The sequence below is a fragment of the Cryptomeria japonica genome, chromosome 7 (assembly GCF_030272615.1).
Source record: "Cryptomeria japonica chromosome 7, Sugi_1.0, whole genome shotgun sequence".
Taxonomy (NCBI): domain Eukaryota; kingdom Viridiplantae; phylum Streptophyta; class Pinopsida; order Cupressales; family Cupressaceae; genus Cryptomeria; species Cryptomeria japonica.
The window spans coordinates 85,721,398-85,743,326 of record NC_081411.1 but is presented as its reverse complement, the minus strand read 5'-3'; the positions used below and the strand labels follow the sequence as shown (position 1 = coordinate 85,743,326).

Below are 21,929 nucleotides of genomic sequence, written 5' to 3'. Positions count from 1 at the left end.
TTCGGACCCATGAGCCAAAAGTGAAAGGTTTTGAAAATTCAAAAGTTCAAATGCTCCGAATTTGCAAAGAACGCCAAAAGGTCCAAAGTTTTTACAAATTTCAAAGGTGCCCTCCGTTCTCCGAAATTTACCAGAAAAGCATGAGAGTTAGAGTTTTAGAATCTGCAGAAGCTCTTCAAACCTCCAGAATCGCGCCATAAACCCATTTGAAACGTCCAAGACTCCAAAGGTAAAATACGCAGAAGTAAAAGACCAAGGATCAGATTTCACAATCGAAGAAAAAGAGAAGCATTTTCAAGATACATCTCGCAAAGAGCTTCTCAAGCCAGACGTCGTAATTAAATTTAATGTTTGTTAAATTAAATTATTTAATTGTTCAAATTGATTTAATTAAGTGAAATTGGTTGATCGCAGGACGTCATCGAAGAACCAGGAGAAAGACCTGAAATGCAAATCAAGAAGGATCGCAATTCAAGGCCAGGCGCTGAAGATTGGAAAAGAAAAGATGCAAGAACGCAAGAACAACCGAACATTGGGAACCGTGCCACTGAACAAAGATGAAGTCCACCACCAGGACCACAGACCAAAGAACACTCTGAATGCTGCAAGTTTATGCATTCTCAAAAAGCACACAGTTGGATTTAAGTCCAGAAATTCAGTTTTAAAGCTGAAATTGCTTTATTGTAAACTGCCTATGGGTCCCGTGCAAGATATTTTTGTGGATAACTATTCCCAACCACCAAGAAAATTGGATAGGCTTGAATTAAAGCCAAATAGTGGCAGGTAGTTGAGATAGTTGCTGGTTGGATAACTGAGAATTAATTCAGCATTGGTCAAGGCTGTCAGCTTCTAGAAGACAGATCAGGACCCTTGGATGCAATCCATCCTGGCCTCTGATTCAAAATTGTAATATCTATAAAAGGCAGAGGCCTTTCTTCTGTAAAGGGTTAGATTGTTAGAGATTGAGAGATTGTTAGATAGTGAGATGGTTAGATAGTTAGATTTTAGAGTTAGAATAGGTTAGATCTTAGCAGTAGCATAGAGATGCTGCAGAAAGTGTTGTAATAGGCAGTTGAAATCAATATATAAACATTGATTTGGTGTTTATTGTCCTGTTTTCATCCTGTTTGCATGGTTTCTTTCAGCATTTTAGATAGATCTTTCTATTTTGGGTGTGCAGGTATTTGATAGATTCAGGCTCATACCTCTGAGGATATGCTGATTGTGTATCCTTTTGTGTGGTTAACCTGAGCCTTCGATTGTGCTTAGTTCAATTGCAGGTGTTCGTCTGAGCTGCGCCAGAATTGGGTGCTTAGCCGTGCGTCTCCAATCTGAAAATCTTCCAAGTTCCTTTGAAGATTGCACCGTTCCTGCAAGGTTGTGAGCTATTCTGGCCAAACAGGAATTGGTTATGTTGAATCCGTCTACCCGCATACCCGTGTTGTTAGTTTTAGATCTCCTCACCCTTTCCTTTTGTTCTTTATTGCGTAATTCGAGAATCACAACAGACTAGCTTGTTGCCACTTAAACGTAAGTCCCCCTTGTGTTTCTAGCATAAACACATCAAGCCACTGAGAGATCCCACAGTCAAGACCTGACAAAAGAAACCTTGAGGTAGTCTCCTTTGATCAAACTTAGAAAACAGCATTAGAGACTTCCTTATCTCAAGAGAGAGTAGGATAATCAGTCGGCTATTCTATTCTGCGTTGGCCGTATGGAGTTTGCAGCAATGCGATTTCATCCACGTCAACAGATTGCTAAGAGGAGCTACAAGGGTTGGCAAAATGAAACCAAGTTCTCCCTTACATCAAATTTCACATTAAAACCATTGAAATGAATCTCCGGTGCATCTGTCACACCAAAAACTGATTTAAAGCCAATGCCTTTATGTCCAATATAACCAGCACTAGAACCTTTCTTTGTTGAATTCCCAACATCACAAAGACCCTTAATATCTTTGGCAGTAAATCCCAATTCATTATTTAAGACCACAACACAATCGCATTGTAGGACAAATGCCAAAGTTGGTTCCACATGAGAGAGACTATCATCTGCATTTTGCACCCTAGCTGCAATTCGCTATACTGCAATCGATCTCTATATTGAAGGAGCGAACAGCGATTCCATATTGTTCCTAGAGCAACAAATTCACAGAGCCATCATGTCGACATTCCGAGACAATATCATACATCTCCGACAACATTCTGTCGCACTCTGGGATTCCAATATTGACATTTACGTGATACATTTCAGAGTCTTGGCATTCCATTATTTGATATCCAAATTCATCCTTTAGCAAGGTTGATCGGAGTCATATAACCATCAACGGCATCATTACATCAGATAGCGACAATATGCTCATTCCTCACTACGATCCTGATTATCCATATCAGATATCTTGCAATTGGCAATAACCTCACAGGATCGGCACTGGCAATTTGATAGTCAAGATCAGACATCATTGATATAAGATCGACACCACATAGTTTGTCATCTCTGCAAAATTCATACTATAATCAGTCCTTCAATAGCTATAATATCCCGTCCTATAATGACTGAGAACAAGGAATATTTGCTGCCAAGACTGCGTGTTATGCTGTTCTGAAACTGTGTGTTAGGCTGACAAGATTTTTAGTTTGATAGGAAAGTCTTTCAACACATGTTTTGACTGATTTTAACTATTAACAGGGACTTGTATTGATTGAATAATCACCAAGAATGCATAAACAATTTCCTAGAGATGCATCCATATCAAAATAGACTCTCAATCATGAACAATCAGGTAACTGACATTATGTCAAACAGTTGTCCAACATCCTTACAAAAGAACATATATAGAATGCAATCAATTCTCCTTCCTTCTTATTTATATAATGATCAAAAGAGACATAACAATTGACTGGGCTATAATCAGACTCCTGTTTATTTTCAGATTTCTGAAGACATATGACAGTTATGAACTCATGCACCCAAACTGAGAATTTCAATGAAAATTCAATTTGCAATTGAACCTGGGATAAAGCGCTTGGTAGATGCAAGCAATTTCAAGGTTAAAGGTGCCTCCAATGTGACAGTTCAACCTCCTTCATGAATTACCCCTGCTGCTGCAACTGAGGTCTGATATAATGATGATTTGGTGGCTGCAAGTCCTTCATTCTCCTTCTAAAATAATCATCCTTCCTTGACACGTGTAGCGCTGTCCTAATAGCTGAGATTCGATGCCAATTAGAGGACTTACAAGTAAAATCGAAGGGAAAGCTGCCTGCCATGATTTTTTATCTCAGTCTGATATACCTTTGAATACTCCACAAAAATCAACTTCTAATTGTCTACAAATGAATCGCCCTGTAATGTCCCCTTCTCCTTAGCACGTGGACATTCACGAGGTTAGTCTATAATTGACCCTCGTAGGCCAAGGAGTTGATTAGGGGGTCGACTTGGCGGAGAATGGTGGCTTCACATATCATTTCTATTTGGTTTTATGGCAATATAAGGGGATAACACGTATCACAAAATGTGTGCACTTTAATAATAATGAAATAATATTTTTAAAAGTGCATTAAAAATAACAAGTGTAATAAAAAAAATAATAAAGTGTACCTAACCCAATCTTCTAGAAGGAATCTTATGATGAGTTATGAAAAGAATAAATAGAAGAGGGTAATACATGGTTGATCATCAATTGTTTGTTATCTTCTTTGTATTGTGGTTGTGGAGCCAAGGGTTGTCTGCAGATTTGGTCTTAGGGAACAATACCTCCCTTTGATCTGCATAACTGAGGAGGTGAAAGATCATCCAAAAGGTTGCCTTGAGAGTGAGGAACGTTCAGTTCTTCATATTGAGATAATTGGAGTTTTTATATCAGTTCATGGTGGACGATTTTGTTGAGTCTTCAGCTATTGGGTTGTGGTGATTTCAGCTCTTCATTTGGCATGTATGTGCATCGATTTTTATTTGAAGGCTAGGCGATTCTATTGGAGGCTTATTGGAGGCTAAATTGTGGAGAGAACTGCACATTTTCAGGTCTGAGACAAATTCGACCAGTCCCTCTATGCACCTCGATTTTGCTCATAACTCCATCTAGGAGCATCGATTTCATTCTTTGATAGGGGCGCCCACTTTGGAGGAGGATATCGTTGATATTTGATGCCTAAAAGGAGACATTGGAGCTGTTGTTTATTAGATATTATCATCTACATCTGCAGCAAGGCGATTTAAAGAACAGTTCGATTTGGCATTAGGAGGGCTCCAGAAACAAGGATACTGCTTGCTTCTTCAATCCCAGGCTGAGGCGATTCCTACCAGGTTCAATTGGCATCATAATTTCATTGTATTTCAGTAGTATGCATGTATTAATGGCTGCCATGTATCTTCAGACAATCTGAAAATCAGTACTTAATTATTAGATGTTTGGGCACTTGTTGAGTGAATGTAATAAGCCTATTTGATTCTAAATAAAGGAGTTACAAGGTTGCATCTCATCTAGACATTGTCATATGGTGCATGCAAACTGTTTGTCTTATTTACAGTCTGCTGTAATCTTTATTTCTGCTTACCAATCCATGCTATTGAATTCAAACATTAGGAATTATAGTTGCATTATCATCCTAGATCATTGTTCTATGGTTTGCAAGTCACCTTTAATGTTAAAACGAAGTTTATGATGACAAGACAAGTCTGAAGTACTCAAATCAGACATATGCCAAGTGTCTGACGAAATTCTCCAAGGGGTCAAAAGTCTGAAATTTATATCAGAATTGGCAAGGGACATTACAGACTAGGGGTTTGTATGCCCACTGCTGATATTGAAGGTTGTAAGTCATCACTACGTTGCTGCCAAAAGGGGTATGTCAAGCATTGACTTTTAAATGCAATATCTTGAAAGAAATGTTATTTAAAAAGGGAGGGTAATAACATTACCAGACCTGTACCAAGTTTCTTGAAGCAAAACTTATGTGTCTTGTTGCCTCAAACTGTGATTTTCATGTTTCCAGTTTGGAATCAGTTTCGAAATAAGAAAGGCATATGACTATTATCTTTCACCTTGTCATTATTAACTATTAGTCATTGTATTCAACTCTCTTTACAAACTAAACCCCTGGACACTAAGAAAAAACTCAGAAACAGCCTTAAGGAGAATGCATGCTAGTTGTTTGACAAAATGACAAACCTCACAAACTGAGATTTAGAGTGCAGAAAGGACAGGGTCATTTCATGCATCCACTGTTAGTGGGATCTCAAAAACCCGAACTTATTGCAAGCATTGTCAGTGACACCCTAAAAGTCCGACCCTTTCCAGTTAGTGACCCTTGGAAAGTCCGAACTTCCAGTTAAGGGTAGGATCTCCGAGCTGCCTTCATATCAGCTACCTATGGTATCCCAAATCCCCCATCAGTCTTAAGGTAACTCTCGTGATGCCTAAATCCACACCTAACAGCTGAAGTAGTTCAAATCAGAAATTCAACTCAAAATCAGGCACAAAAGGTGAAGTCTCAGACCTGAAATAAAGTAAAATCCGACATGAATCAGATCTTGAAACAAGTTCAAATTACTAAAATCAGTATCAGGCACAAAATCAAAAGATTAAAACACTTAGAATGCATTTCAGACTAAGAGATCTGAGAAACCTGACTATATCAAATTAGATGCTTCTCTTGTTTGTTTTGAAGGCAGGTCTAACAGGAATGAGATCAGAGCAGAATGCTTAAGCTGGCAAAGCATATGGAAAGGAAAGGTGAAGGCTCATCAGCTCGCTTACAAAATCAAGATCACACCATTCAATACATTGGAGTACTCCAAGTTTCAAGCTCATGCAAGGCAACGGATAGGAGAACTTCCATTGCAAAGAAAGGCAGCACTCATAAGGGATGATGAGATCAAGCATCCCACTGCATGGAGAGAGAATTCAATAGGGTGATGCACTTGATTTCATGGTAGCTAGCTCAGATACCTGTCCATTGCATTTTAATGTTGTCAATGACAATTAAAATACACATGTAACGTGGAGGCAAATAAATGTATTTTTGGGCTGGACCCAAACATGTAACGTGGAGGCAAGTAAATGTAACTTTGGGCTGGACCCAAACATGTAACGTGAAGGCAAATGTAAATCGTAAAATGACAATGTAATTTAAAAAAACATATGCAAGCCGACTTGGGGTATTGGGGCCAAAAGGTTGGATATAAAACTAACAGCAAATGAAGTCATTATCACCATCATCTTCTACGAATGTATTCTGCTCTTCAATATTGGTGAATTCTCTCTTTCTTGTGCGAATTTGTTCAAGCCTATTGTGCGAATTCATCAAGGCTGATTGTGTGGCGAAGTTGTCAAGATCATCATGCGAACTTGATGAGGCCTCTCCTTGTGCGAATCTGGTCCAGTCTCCCTTAGACATCTGCTGCTGATCTTCCTTAGTCATCTGCTGTTGATAAGAGCTGCAACCTCCATTGTTCTGCTAAGTTGCTGATTGGACAGCAATCTGAGATAAGTTTGTTGCCTTGTAATTGCCTACATTTGAGACGATACATATTGCATTTTGGTGGCTGGGTTTTTCACCTCCAAGAGGGAGGTTTTCCCAGGGTATTGGTGTGTCTTGTCTTGTGTTTTCATTGTTGTTACTGTTCATCTACAATCTGTTATAATCTGATTACTTAAAATTAACATCTGATTGCTTAAAATCAACATAGTATCAGAGCTTTAGGTTCATTCTAAATAATCAAATTATTATTTGTCCTTCACTTTCAATTTGCGGTTTTAGTTTTGCAAGATGGTTACAGATCTGAAAGTAGAGGACAGACTTGAAGGTGCCCTCAATTTCACATCATGGAAGGTTCGTGTCCTTGCTCTTGAAGAATTAGAGCTGTTACAGTTTGTGGAAGATAAGGATCTGACTGAACCTTCGGATCTGGAAGAGCTAAAGCAATTCAAGAAGAATGCTCTCAAGGCAAAGAAGTTCCTTATTGATTCCATGAAGGATCATCTTGTTCCAATTATCTCCAAATTGAAGATAGCCCGAGAGATGTTTAAACATCTAGAAGGGATATATGAGATCAACAACATCAACCGAACAATTACATTGAGGCAGCAACTTCTTCAAGTCAAAATGAGCAAAGGAGATTCAGTCATGTCCTTCTTCATGAAAATTTCAGAATTAAAGGACCAGCTCAGTGCCATTGGAAGTGAAGTTGTTGACAAAGATATTGTCATGATTGCTTTGAATGGTCTTCCTGACTCTTGGGATCCATTCATTCAAAGCATAAGTGAAAGAGCTGATTTCCTTCCTTTGATCACCTCTGGTCAGATTGCATTCAAGAGGAGTCACGCCTTGCTGCCAGAGGAAAGCATAAAGACACTCATGGAGGAGATCAACATGTACTTGCATCTCAACATGTTAAAAGAAAGGGAGGCCATTGGAAGAAGAACAACTTCAAAAGAGATAGACTTCAGACCTCCTGCTTACAATTCAAGGAAGAAGCCAAGGGATCTTTCACATGTCCATTGCTTCAAATGCGACAAGTTTGGACATTATGCTAAAGAATGTCAAAATCCGCCCATGCAAGGAGAGGCCAACCTAAATGAAGTTGCAAACTCAGAGGATAATGAAAACTACCTCTTCATTTATGCCTTGTCCAGCAATGTGCCAACCGATGGTAACACTTGGTTGATAGACAGTGGTGCATCTAGACACATCACGGGATATCGAGAGCATCTCTCAGACTTGATGGAGAAAGAGTCCAACCTTCATGTGGTAATTGGTGATGATGCTCAGTATTCGGTGAGAGGTTTTGGTAGCACTTCTTTAAATTTAGAATCTAGCATGTCCTTGCATCTTAGTGATATTTTATTTGTTCCTAGAATTAAGAGGAATTTAATTTCTATTTCTGCCCTAGCAGATAAAGGTTATCAAATAGCATTTTCTGAGGCTAAAGTACTTGCATGGCCTAAGAAATCCAGTATTAAATCTACTCATGTTATTGAAATAGATATGATAGTTTGTATAGGCTTTCAGCTAACCCCATTCGAGCACTCATTCATGAAGCTTCTGAATCTAGCGAGTTATGGCATAGAAGGCTCGACCATCTTCACTATCAGGCACTTCCTTCACTTGAAAAGATGGTTAAAGGTATGCCTAAACTTAGTCAATTTCATGATGATACTTGCAAAGGTTGTGCATTAGGTAAGAACACTAAAAGTCCATTTCATAAAAGTGAAAGTAGAGCTAAAAAAAAATTAGCACTTGTTCATTCTGATTTATGTGGACCTATGTTTGTTCCTTCACCTAGTGGATTTCTATACTATGTTACATTTATAGATGATTTTTCTAGAAAGACTTGGATTTACTTTCTAAAATCTAAAAAATCTGATGAAGTACTAAGTAGGTTCAAAGAATTTAAAGCCCTAGCTGAAAATATGTCTAGTAAAAGGATTAAAGTGTTAAGATCTGACAATGGAGGTGAATACACCTCAAGTGGCTTCAATGACTTCTATGTAGAGACAGGAATTAAGAGGGAGTTTTGCGTCCCCTACAATCCTCAACAAAATGGTGTAGTTGGACAAAAGAATAGAGCCATTGTTGAAGCAACCAAAACTATGATTCACGATCAGGACCTGCAGACCTTCTTATGGGCCGAAGCATCCAAGACTACAGTGTACATTCAAAATAGATGCCCTCACCGTATCCTGAAGAACATAACCCCCAAGGAAGCTTTCACTGGAGTCAAACCAGATATCAGTCACCTTAGGATCTTTGGAAGTCTTGTCTATGTTCATGTGTCAAAGGAAAAGAGGATTAAGTTAGAGCCTTCCAGGAAGAAGGGTATCCTTGTTGGATATAGTGAATCTTCCAAGGCATTTCGCATCTACATTCCCGGTCAAAGGTATATTGAGGTAAGTAGGGATGTCACCTTTGAAGAAAATATTGCTTTCAAGAAATCTAAAGGTTCTCTTATTGATTATGATAAAGAAGTTAATGATAATCAAAATATGGATATTGATACTAACCCTGAGATTCAGAGGGAGCCTATTGAGCCTCCTGAACCTATTGAGCATGATGATTCTCCTGAGCCTCTGGATCCAACTGATGGACCTAGAGATATTACAGTTAGCAAGAAAATGCCACTTTGGGTTAAGAGCACAATCCAAGATACAGAAAAGTTTGCAGCTCCTAGTGGCACTTTCAGAGAAAGTAAGAGACCTCAGAAGTTCTCCAACTATGTTGCAATGATGTGCAACATCATTGAGACTGAACCATCCAGCATAGAAGAAGCTATGAACCAACAAGCATGGAAATTAGCTATGGACGAAGAGTATTAATCCATCATCAAGAATGATGTCTGCGATATTGTGCCTAGACCTAAAGGTAAGTCTGTTGTTTCTTCCAAATGGTTGTTTAAAATTAAACATGTTACTGATGGTAGTATAGAGAAATACAAAGCTAGATTTGTAGCTCGTGGTTTTTTTCAAAAGGAAGGCATAGATTATGAAGAAACATTTACTCATGTTGCTAGATATACTTCCATTAGAACTATTATAGCTATTGTTGCAGCCAAAGGTTGGAAGTTACATCAAATGGATGTAAAGACTGCTTTCCTTAATGGTGTTATTGACAAAGAAGTCTATATTGAACAACCTGAAGATTATGAGATTCATAATAGAGAAACTCATGTGTGCAGACTAAAGAAAGCTCTCTACGGCCTCAAGCAATCTCCTTGAGATTGGTATGAAAGAATTGATAAGTACGTGATTAGTTTAGGGTTTTGTAAGAATGATGTTGATCCTAACATTTACTTTAAAGTATTTAATGGTAAAATGCTAATTCTAGTTTTATATGTGGATGATTTATTTCTAACTAGTGAAGATAGCCTCATCATTAGGCGTAAGAAAGAATTAGCTACTGAATTTGAAATGAAGGATCTAGGCCTAATGCATTACTTTATAGGGTTAGAAGTGTGGCAAAGACCTAATGAAATTATTCCAAGTCAAGGAAAATATACTATTGATATATTGAAAAGATTTGATATGATGGATTGTAAACCTATGTCTACTCCTATGGAAACTAACTTGAAGAAGTTGAGTATTTTTGCAGCTAGTTCTGATTTTACAGATCCTTCAGAGTATAGGCAATTGATTGGATCCTTGATGTATCTAGTTAACACTAGACCAGATATTTGTTATGCAGTAAGTGCACTTAGCCAATTCATGAACCAGCCAAAGCATGTTCACTCGGTGGCAGCCAAGCACATCCTGAGATACTTGCGTGGAACAATTGGCTATGGACTGAAGTATCCAATCAACACAGTGATCAATTTGGAAGGCTACTCTGATTATGATTGGGCTGGAGGTGTTATTGATAGGAAAAGCACTTCAGAAATTTGTTTCAGCGTGGGTTCCGCTATGATCTCTTGGGCCAATAGGAAACAGTCCTTAGTTGCATTGAGTACTGCAGAAGCTGAATACATTGCTTCAAGCATGGCAACTAGAGAAGCAGTTTGGCTTCGCAAACTTCTTGCTGGGTTGTTTGGACAATCTTGGGAATCCACTGTTATTTATTGTGATAATTAGAGTTGTATCAAAATGTCTAATAATCTCGTGTTTCATGACAAGTCAAAACATGTGGAAACTCATTATCACTATGTTCATGATATGGCACAAAGAGGTGCCATCCAGCTGAAATATATCAGCATTGATGAACAAGTTTCAGATGTTCTCACCAAGCCTCTAGCTCGAGTGAAGTTTGAGTACTTCAGAGAGAAGCTTGGAATTGTGGAGAACACAGCATTGATTGAGAGGGAGTCTCAATCTTAGCGATGCAATTTAGTTTGCATCCTCCACCCTCTGCGGGCAATGCAAGGTGACATTGTATCCTTCTCTAGGAGAAGGCTGAGGTGTAAAACCTCTTCCACCTTCTGTGGGCAATGCAAGGTGGATCCATCCTCTGCGGGCAATGCAAGATGGACATCATGAAATGAGTTCATGATATTTATGTGTTTCGTTGCAGGTATACTCTATGGAGCTTATACATTCATTCTTGCGGCCAATGCAAGATGAAAGTCATGAATGGATCATGACAAGTGGCAGATATCCTCACTAGCTAAGAGGGAGTGTTGAAATAGTAGCTAGCTCGGATACCTATCCATTGCATTTTAATGTTGTCAATGACAATTAAAATACACATGTAACGTGGAGGCAAATAAATTTATTTTTGGGCTGGACCCAAACATGTAACGTGGAGGCAAGTAAATGTAACTTTGGGCTGGACCCAAACATGTAACGTGAAGGCAAATGTAAATTGTAAAATGACAATGTAATTTAAATAAATAAATATGCAAGTCGACTTGGGGTATTGGTGCCTAAAGGTTGGATATAAAACTAACAGCAAATGAAGTCATTATCACCATCATCTTCTACGAATGTATTCTGCTCTTCAATATTGGCAAATTCTCTCTTTCTTGTGCGAACTTGTTCAAGCCTATTGTGCGAATTAATCAAGGCTGATTGTGTGGCGATTGTGTGGCGAAGTTGTCAAGATCATCATGCGAACTTGATGAGGCCTCTCCTTGTGCGAATCTAGTTCAGTCTCCCTTAGACATTTGCTGCTGATCTTCCTTAGTCATTTGTTGTTGATAAGAGTTGCAACCTCCATTGTTTTGCTAACTTGCTGATTGGATAGCAATCTGAGATAAGTTCGTTGCCTTGTAATTGCCTACATTTGAGATAATACATATCATATTTTGGTGGCTGGGTTTTTCACCTCCAAGAGGGAGGTTTTCCCAGGGTATTGGTGTGTCTCGTCTTGTGTTTTCATTGCCCTTACTGTTCATCTACAGTCTGTTATAATCTGATTACTTAAAATTAACATCTGATTGCTTAAAATCAACATGAAAACCCTATATCTTTTGTCATTTTTTTAGTTAAGTAAATTCCCACATTCCAGCAACATTCAAGCATTCAAGATTCAACGTAAGTCCCCTTGTGATTCCAACAAATCACATCATAACACTAAGTCTATCCAAGAGCACATCAAGACCTAACATTTGGAACCTTGAAGTCACCTCCTATGATCACGAAGTTTAGCATAAGAGGAGATTTTGTTCAAGAGAGGATAAAATACTTAGTATTTTATTCTGTGTTGCATATTGCATAAAAAACACATCAACACTTAGGTTCTTTTTTTGGCAAAAAAAATTAGTAAAATAATTCATGGGTTTTTTGTTTCTTTTAATTTTCCACAAAAAACCATGGAAGGGTTTTGCTTATTTTTTCCACAAAATTCAGGGAGTTTTTATTTCTATTAACTACTTGTGATGACCACAAGTTTTTGAATAGACTAGGGGGTTTTGTACGTTTTTCTCCACAAAAAAACAATGGAGGGTTTTGCATGGTTTTCTCTTCAAAAATCATTGTTTCACTATTCGATTTTTGCAAGATTTTTTCACATAAAAATCATGGGTTCTTCCTTTGCAGGAGGGTTTTTTTATTTTTTCCACAAAAAATCATTAAGGGTGTTGTTGTTTTCTAGGTTTTCTATTATTTTCCAAAAAAAATCATGATGGGCTTTTTGTGTAAGTTTTGAGAAGCTGATTTTTGTATCTCTAAATAGCGAGAGGGATGCCTTTATTACCCAACATCATGTTGGAAGAATTGAGGTAGAAGGATTATGGTAAACTTGGTCATATCCAAAAAAATTGCAAAACTAGGAAGGGTCTCAACAGTAGACTCGTGTCGCAGAGTATTCTGAGGAGAAGGGGGCAGCCTTTTGTGAATTCATGACCAAATGACCTGCAAATTATGTCACATATTTTGTAGGGTAGTTAGTAGAATGACCATTAAGGGAGAGTATTAAAATAATATTGAAATATTGATATAATGGTCATCTTAGTCATTTAGTTAACATCTAGAAACTTCCATTTATGTCTTTCATCTTTAGTTAGTTTTAGGAAATTTCTTTTCTGTCTTTCTTGTTTCTATTCTCAATTGTTTCTGTTATGAAATGATTGTCTTGTAATTTTCTATATAATAAGTATTCCTCTCCTTAATTACTTAAAACGTCAAATAATCAATTATCATTTCAAGATTATCAAAAATTTGCAACAAAGTGGGTTAACCGTTAAACTATTAACAAAAGAAACTGCAATGGATTTTGCAATTTTTAAGCGATATAATTGTAATGTCCCCTTCTTAGCTTGAATCAACAGATCAGGATCAATCTATTAACGAAGTCCTCGTAGACTAATAAGGACAGGCAGAGGACACTGCACTGGCGATTTTCTTCTATTTCAGAGGGCACTTTAGAGTAAACATGGGTGGAATTAGTTGACAGTATTGTTATCTCCAAGTCGTCAGTCGAAAACTGCATTAAACCCTAGAATATCTCCTTCAAAGACATACATGAGTCTAGAGAGAGAGTGAAGTGCTTCCTTGTCAGGGGTCCATTAGGAGAGAGAAAAAAAAAGCAAATTAAAAGAGATATTAAAGTTGATGCATATTACTTTGTAATCTCTCCTTGGGTCACTCAAAACATATTAATAATATTAAGTTTCACCTTTCCTATGCACCTATTCCTAGTGAGAGAGTGAATGGGTAAGAGAGATAAAAGGTTTGTATAAGTGGAGAAAACATATAGCATAAAGTGTATGTCCTAAGTGAGACAATTATTATGAGGATAAAGTAACTATTATTTAATTCATTAATTCGATTGAGGTGTTAGGATTCCAACCCTAATTGGGGCAACTTGAGAGAAGGTTTTTAAAGGTCATTGGAGGCTCATTTCTATTCAGGTTTTTGGATATCATTTCTCTTTCATGTCTCCTTTGAGGAGCTTGGCAACCCTAGGGTTTTGAGAACTTTGGAGACAGAAACCTCCATTGTTTGCACATCTACAGCTGTGAAAGACCAGCCAAGGGTGTGAGGAGAAGCTTCATTTTTAGAAGTTTCCTTTGCACATCAAAGTTGGATAAGTTGTAGCAAATCTGAAGCCACCTATTTGCTTGTGTGGCCATACAATTTCAAGGTAGAGGGAGCTCAAGAAATACAATTTTCAGCACCATAGTTATTGTGTTTGTCACCAGCAACACTTTGTCTAAATGTTGAATACCATACAACAATCTTTAGTGGTATTTGGAACAGCAGTTTGAAGTTATTTGTGGATTGGCTTGGCTGAGTGAGGTGCTTGTGTGCCTAGCCAACCCACTCTTCTCCTTGTGCAAGGTTAATACCAAAATAAACTTCTTTCCCATCAGTTCCTTATTGTCACACAATCATCCCAATACAGCAGACAATTTTTGGAAGGTTGCAGCAGTCTAAAGGTTATTTAAAGACATAAAAATCAGTCCATTAGAAAGCCGTCCCATCCAAGGATTTGGAGCTCACAACAAACCCCATCTCAAGGGGAAAGTACAGTTTATATATTCCATCATTATTGCCTTCAGCAGACCATCATATGTTATTGATTTGAAGAGGAAAGGATTATATTTCTAATCTCTGTGAGTCTTTTTCTGAGGTAAGTGTTGATTTTTGTAGCTAGGTCGGATTCCTTCTAGGGCTGACCTAGCATATGGGTGACTAATTGGCCTATTGGCCTTAGTCACAATAATGTGCAAAAATCAATATGTAACTTGTATTTTGGTCTGGCCCTATAATGGCCGATGAAACTTGTAATGTGCAAATGTAACTTGTAAGTGTGAATAGGGCTGACCCTATGTTAAACATGTAACTTGTAAATGCTTATAGGGCTGACCCTATAATGGGCGCCAAGCATATTATTGTTATTATTTGCAAGGCCGACATGAGGTGTACAATGAGATCAAGGCACATATATATGCAAGGTTCATTCATGCATCAATACACACATCAAGTCAGTGAATTACATCCTCCTTCAGCAGCGAATTTATCCAAGACAGTGAATTGCATTATCAAGATCAATGAACTTATCCAAGGGCAGGGAACGCATCTCCCAGGTCAGTGAATCTGTGCTTGAACAACAAACCTTATTCATGGTCTGCTACAGGTCTCCTTAATCAGCGAATTGTGTTCTCTGATTAGGGCATCATTCTCAGTCAAGGATAATTGCAGATAAGTTTGTTATAACTCAGATTTTCATGGTGTTGTTCACACTACCGTGTGCCTTAGTGTAAAGTTATATTCTGTTGTTCATATTGCTTCAAGTGTTGAAGCAAAATTGTAAAGACACAGTCTGATTCTTGCCTAATACAAGTTGAGATTTTGTTGCTGGGTTTTTCATCTCCAAGAGGGAGGTTTTCTCAAGGTACTCTTGTGTTCTGTGTGTTCATTGTGTTATTTCTGGTTATTGCTATCAGTCTGATCTAAAAACAACAGTAAGCACCTCATTTTCTGAGTGTGCACCTTGGTTGTGTGCTACCTTTCAAGTTTACTTTATCTACATCAAGCTAACGGGTATGTAGTTAGTGTTTTTAAGACTTCATTGGCTTTGTAATAGCACTCATATCAAAGTGCTTAATGTACTCATCTTCAATAGAAATCTGATACAAAGACAAGCTTGAATGTAATTTTCAATTTAGTTTTCAGTTTGCTTCATTGTTGTAAAAGAAAGTATTTATCACTCTTTCAAAAACTTCAAAACAAATCATAGAAAACACATATTTTGCAACTTCTGTCTAGCTCTAAAAGACCACCAAATAACAGGAGAACATAGTTTAATGAATTAAAACTCGCAAGCAGGTTACTCAGTTTCAGATTCCAGTGTTCCACTAGGGGTGGGACATTACAATAACTTGTTCATAACTGCACCTATTATGGCAGAAGCTTCCTAAATTTTGACAAGGGGTTAAATTGCACCTTACACATGGCATGGCATGGCATGGCTAGTTTGAAACAATTAAAAACATGAAAAATAGATCATAAAAATGCATCCAGATTCATCATAATTTTTTACGGGACAAAATTCTACCATTTTTAGAAAATGTCACTCAAAACCAAAATTTAGCAACCAAATCAAGAGTTGTAAAAGCACACAAACAAAAAATCTCAACTATTCATTATCACAGATATATTTTAAGTAAAAAGTGTTCTATTTCAAGCAATTTTAAGGATTTTGCTTCCTCTTTGTTTTATAGTACAGCACTATTTAATTATTATTCTCATTCCTAGAAGCTACTACTAAAAGTCTATAAACATGGGTTTTAACCACATTGTAGAAGGAGAGAATCAGAGAGCAGACCTACATTACAAAAATCATCATTTGAGGGTTGAAGTCAAGTCACCCTGTTTGCATGTGAAGTAAAGGATATTGAATGTCAAGCTTATGCTACAAAAATTATCCAGTAATTGTTAAATCCATGTTTGTAATTCTATCAAGTAAATTGAATTGAGTAACTTAGTCAAAGTTTGTGTTGATGCCCATTGTTCATTAAAGTGACAACTTTCTGTAGTGCCTTAGCAATTTATCTTCTGAACTCGTTTGATGTTCATCAATTTAATCATTTATTGTTATGTAGAGTTTTGCTCTCCAATTTAGCTAGAACTTAGAAGTCAATATCCATCAGTGTTATTCAATCTAAACTTTGTTTGCAGCTAAATATCATGCTCTGATTTAACTAGTAGGAAGTTGCGTTTGTTTGTGCTTGTGTGATTAGTCGTCTTTAAATCTGAAAAATTTGGTATAGCCTTAAATATTGGTAATTTGGCACCACATCTACGACAAAACAATAGTCAAAATAAATATTTACATTCAATGCAAACCTCAAAGGTAATTTGTACAATGTGCATCTTTGTGAATTAATTTTAGGTTTAGTTAGGTCTTAGGGAGCTTCCCATCATAATTTAAAGAAAATTTGTACCATGCATTGTACTCCGTTTTGCATTTTTCATAAAAGTGGCAAATTAAAACACTAACAGTGGGCATCAGTGTATCCTGTTGTATCTTCTTTAGAATCATGATTTTGATGAGTGGCTTAATTTTCTAGTTAGTTTCTTATGTTTGTTCCTAGAACAAAGATATATATCGTGCATTCTGATTTACATTTAAAAAGGACAAAAAGAAAATAAAATAAGAGATTGCTCATGGGACCTCAACCATTGGCAAAGATCAAGAAATGTCGTGAATAAGACCAGGGTTTGAAGCCACGGATGCTAACTTTACCATATTAAGGTAGGCAGCTAAAACTTTGGGACTCTGCTACAAGTCTCAACATAACTCGAGTCCCAAGCCAAGGAAGCTGTGACATGGCCAGTGGACTCAAATAAAGAGACTTGTCTCAATCAACAAAATAACAAACACAAAAATAAAGCAGAAAAGAAGTACTCAAGCTTTACAACTGCCGTCATTCCTGATGTTTTACACCCAACTTTCTCTTCTTTAAGAGCCACAAGGGTAAAACCGAATTGCAGCATAAAGGACCTTTGTTGGCTCTTTGATGCGATTTTGATTTAGTTTTCCTTTATTTTTGCCAAGTTTATTTTCCCTTTTACTAAGCCGAGTCTGAGCCCAAAATGATTATACCAAGCACAATCTCGATACTATAGGTAGGCCCACTATCAAACAGGACAAAACTAGTTCGAAACAGGCATAGGCATCGATTGCCCTACGTCTTCAAACGCAGAGTCAACTGCGTCCGGAAGCTCGGATTGACTCTAGCTGAAAATAGTGCTACTGAGCCTTAGCAGAAAATTAAGTATAGTTGTATTCCTCTGTCAAACCCATTTTCTGATACAGTCTGTCTACAATGTATTCGGAATTATATCGCGATGAATATCCATGCCATAACCAAAAAAAATTACTTTGCTTCCTAAACTGAAAAAGAAAAACAGAGAAGAGATTTTCAGAAAAGATATCTGCAACGACTCTTTTCTGTGATGAATTTCCCGTTTGTTTTGGAAAAAATGTAATCTAGCAATTATATAGATTGCCTGGCTATTAAGAAAGTATGAATAACAATGTTATTTCCCATTTGAAAAGATGTGAAAAGCAACAAAGTACGCACCATTTCTCACCGCTGAACCCTGCAATTTTGAGATTGTAATTTTATATTTTAGAGGCAAGAAGGATAAAGAACTGCTTACATTCAGAAAACTTCCTAAAACCCTTCGCTATTGTACTTGGTAATTGAATTGCCCAACAGCCCTCATAAGCCGTTGGATAAGAGCAGGCTATGAGAGTGAATAAGATGGGATACAAAAGAAAATTCGAAAAAAGGTAAAAGAAAAATATTTAAGGATCATATGGATATGTGTAGACTTTCAAAATAAATATTAGATATGATCGCCTTCGTTCATTTTTTTTATTGATTTTGATTGATACAATTAGATGTTATGATAATTCAAAATTTAATTGTAAGTAAATAAAAAATGTTATATTGATTTGTTTAGATTTAAGTAATGATAAAACAATCAATAAGAATAAGATTAAATATTAATTAAAATTGTAAATATAATTGAAAATGGGATGTTAAAAAGTGGTTTGATTTTAAATTGATGTTTTTATATGCTTAATAGATGAATTGATAGTGTACAAGTGTAAATGCAAGCAAATGTAAAGATGTGATTACTCTTTTGCCATGGTATGTTGTACTAATGAATTAGGGTTTGTCTTTACATATAAGTTTAGTGGTGTTCAATTCAAGTTGTTGGTATACAAGTTAATAAGTAATAGTCATATTTTCTAAACTAATTTTAAATTGGGAGGACTAGATTGTGAATACATTTTTTTTTCAAAAGACATACTTACACTAAAAAATGTGGAGAGATGTCAATTTGGAGCTATTTTATTTACTTAAAAAGTTATTTTGTTTTACCTTTGGAGCTAGGGCCTGACATCCACATTCAAGATTTTGAATTTGGAGCCAAATTGGGAGAATAGGGGCATTAAGTGTCCTATTCCAACCCAATCAAACAACATTTTGGCTCAAGGCACTAGAGGTGAGACCAACGTTGTCAATTTAAACCTAAATTGAGCTCGTCCAGGCACAAGATAAAACACTAACTGCAAAACCAATGCTAAACACGACATCAAATTGTAGAGGGTGTACAATTTATAATGTTACATGTAGCCCCCTCTTTAGTGGAGGTGTGAGCTTATGCCCATGCATGGTAAAGTATAGAGCATTAAGGCTATGACACTTATCAAACATACATAACATGAAGTAGACACAATGCAAAAATTAATTGAAAACACACATAGAAGACACACAAGACACAAGGAATGCATACAAAACACATGGAAGACACACCACACACACAGAAGACATGAAAGTCATAAGGAAGATACATGAGAAATTAAGTAAATACACAAGACAACAAAGATTCCAAGTCGGCGAGGTAAAGATACCTCGATATGAAAAAGTTGTCTCAATGCCAAGCATCATCCACAAAATACAACAAACACATTAATAAACTTAATTGAAACATATGGCCATACACATGCAAGAAGACACATATGCAACAACTCTAATAAACACAATGCAAGAATGTAATTGATACAAACACATGATTGGTACACATGACTCTAGCACTAGCTTGCTCCATCGTTAGGGGTCATGCACAATGCAAATCCCCCATGGATCTAGCAAGTTGGGTTATGCTAGATAACTATGGATACAAGAACATACATGCTAGATAACTATGGATACAAGAACATATCTATGGTTTTCATCGGCAAGCAAGTTGTGTTATGTTGGGTGATCCATAAATTAACAACAAAAAATCACAAACTAGCAAGCCACGCTATATTAGGTGTTTAAGGTGAATCATATGAGTGCCACTAGCCAACAAGTTGTGTTAGGCTAGGTGATTCATAGACCACCAACACTTCATGGATCATAAACAAAAATGATCACGAACCAAAAAAGTTGCATTATGTTGGGTGATCAAGTTGAACCATATGAATGCCACTGGGCAACAAGTTGTGTTGTTTTGGGTGATTCATAGATCACCAAAATTACAAGAGATAGGTTGATAATCACACCTCAAGAGGTGCTATTAAAAAACACACCACCAAAAAGGGGTCACATCAATGAGATCAAATTTTAGGAGGCCATATGCCCCCCTTAATATGTTATTATATTGCTTTTCTAATATTTTAAGGAAAAGAAAGGGGATCCTCATTGAGGATGTGTATCATCAAGCTAGGAAGAGATAATCAGCAAGGATACATCTTCCAACAAGGGGGAGGAGATCCTCAATAGGGATATACACCTCCAAACAAGGAAGAGATCCTCATCAAAGATATATCTTTCAACAAGGGGGGGAGAATCATCATTAAGGATGTGCAAATAAGAAAGAGATCGTCAACAAGGATACATCTTCCAACAAGGGGGAGGGGATCCTTAGTAGGGATATACGCCTCCAAACAAGGAAAAGATCCTCATTAGGGATATATCTTCAAACAAGAGGGAGGGGATCCTAAATAGGGATACACAACTACAAAACAAGTAAGAGATACTTATCAAAGATGTATCTTCCAACAAGGGGGGGTGATAGGGAGGCTACCTAATCAACCATCAATTAGTCTTCTTTGATGATTTGCTCCTATCCCTTCTCGGGTTTCAAATCTACTCCACTAGACTCTTGAGGGCTTCCCTACCATTTATTTTCTTATCTCACCTTCCTCAAGCTCGCAAAGTAAGCTTGCTCACTACATCCTTGCAGGGGTGCAGGACACACACACATGTGTTCTCTTATTGCAAAACCACCCATCGTGTTTGATTTAGCAAACTTTTCTTTATTGAATTCACAATGTCACGGTTTCAGGCTTGTAGCCTTCTAGATCTTCTTTCATCTCTCAACAGATCATGTCCCTGCAAGTTATCTTCATTACATTACTGAAACCTAGCCGAACAACTTCCAAGCTCGCCTAGGCTCAGTATGTAGAAATAGCAATTGTTATTTCCTGGTTTCCTCCTACTGCTATTTTACTCATACTGTACATTTTTGGCTCTTCCCGAAGTACTCCAATGGTCGTGTGGATCCCACGATGAAGTTTCAAGATAGATCCATATTTACAATGTCGATTCAAACAAAGAACGAACAACAAAAAGGAAACTCTAGCTACAAAACTGTAATGAAAAATTTAGCAAAACAAAGCAAAACAGTACTCAGCGATCGGAACCAAAAAATAGACTTGTATGTATTTCTTTTATTTTTCCAAAATGATCCAACCTCTAACCCTTTACAAATTCCCATTGGGTCTTTTAAACATCCCATATGTCATGAAGCATAGGCGGTTTCAAACAGAAAAACAGTTACAAAATGAAAGAAAAGCAGTTCCAGATCGGGTCATCGGCATAGCCTCAAAACTTGGCTTCTGATGCCCATTGGTGACTTGCAAAAATCCACACCTTTCATCGGATGATTGAGGTAACCAAAACACACCTACACCAATATTGGATAACCGGCTCCTCTGTTGGCTCTTTTTCAATCAGTCTTTGGGGTAGTATCAAATCCTAGTTCCCGATGGCCGATGGCGATTTGTCGCACTCCGCATTTCCTATCAGGCTTCGGCATAACCTCAACACGGAGCCATCGATGTCCGATGACTATGTCCACCATTTGCACTTTTTCTATATGTCGTCAAGATAACAAGAAATCCCTTCGTCCGATAGCCGATGCTTGTCTCCGCTCTCTGGGCGTTTCCATCGGGTCATCGAGGACTCGCCAAACGGGTTAACCCGATGGCCGATGCTCCACTTTGTGATGTTCCATTGGGCATCAGGATAATAAGAAATCCCTTTGTCTAATGCTCCTCCACTTGTGCTTTGTCATCGGGTCGTCGGCGTAAAACAGAAGCAGTCCTCTCGATGACTGATACAAATAGGTTCGTGCCACTTTCATTATCAGGAAGAGCCTTAGAAGTGAACTCTTGAACCTTGAACCATTCCAACCGCTTGAACCTTTTGAACCACTTTGAAAATTGGTTCAAAGTTCAAGTATAGAAAATAACTTAAAACAGAGACAT

The 21,929-nt window shown here is 37.4% G+C and overlaps 1 protein-coding gene across 8 annotated transcripts in view; it reads right to left on the bottom strand.

Moving 5' to 3' along the window:
• Positions 1-18,185, bottom strand: part of LOC131041478 (protein PLASTID TRANSCRIPTIONALLY ACTIVE 12, chloroplastic) — a 123,380-nt gene extending 105,195 nt beyond the window's left edge. For 2 of the 8 annotated variants that reach the window (XM_057974591.2, XM_057974587.2), the window contains exon 1: positions 18,041-18,185. The gene's annotated coding sequence lies outside the window, so the exon portion shown is untranslated. Of the gene's footprint in view, positions 1-17,961 lie in introns of all 8 variants that reach the window. The other 6 variants (XM_057974589.2, XM_057974592.2, XM_057974585.2 and 3 more) reach the window with 4 other exon arrangements.
• Positions 18,186-21,929: the final 3,744 nt, after the last annotated feature.